Genomic DNA, 898 nt, shown 5'->3' with positions numbered 1-898 from the left:
TAGCTTCTTTCAGTTTCAATGTGTCAAATTTATTCACAAGACTTTTGTCAGCCTAGGATTATTCTAGAAGGCACTCACCCAGGGTGCCACACTGCAGAATTGAAATCAAAAGCATGCGCCTGAGAAGCATACATCACAACCTTACAGCCATGCGGTTTGTATCTATTACATAAAAAATGGTAAAATATACGAAACTATTTACTTTATTCAAATATCGTGCATCTCTCTCTAGAAATAAATTCATTCATAACTTTGACACACGCTTTACAACAAGGAAGCAAACCAACACCAGGTAGCCAATTCCTTTATTTCAAAAGACAAAAGGGAGAAATTAAACAAATATTCAGTACTGAAACGAAACCAGACAGCATTGAACTCAAAAACGAAAGGAATGTACTAACGTACTATACAGCAATTATTCCAGCTCCTCATCAATTATTACACTTCAGACAGCCTTACATAATTCAATTTATTATAAATTTATTTTTATATTTATGTTCATGCAAACTTTTGGATAATTCTTTGGAAAACTTTGGTTTTTCCACTTTCAAACTTTCTAGTTTAAACGTATTTCTAAGACTTGCAAGTCCTAACTTACGACTCTAGTTACAAGCAATTGTTTATTTGTCATATTCCTTAACTGAGTTTCCTTGCTACTTTTTTCGACACCTGAGACTCTTCTTACTTTGGCAAGCAGCACCTGATGCTGGAGATTTTCACAATAAAACACATTCTTTGCTTTCTTTTCTACGATATAATTAAGTCTACAAATATGTGTGCATGGTTGTTTATGTACACATACGTAAGTACATTTATATATATGTCTCTATATGAGTTGTGCATGCTTCCATCCCAAGGCATATTTTCATATGAATATGTATGTATGTATGTATGTATG

Source organism: Octopus bimaculoides, chromosome 3, assembly GCF_001194135.2.
Source record: "Octopus bimaculoides isolate UCB-OBI-ISO-001 chromosome 3, ASM119413v2, whole genome shotgun sequence".
Lineage (NCBI taxonomy): Eukaryota > Metazoa > Mollusca > Cephalopoda > Octopoda > Octopodidae > Octopus > Octopus bimaculoides.
This window is presented reverse-complemented; position numbering follows the sequence as displayed.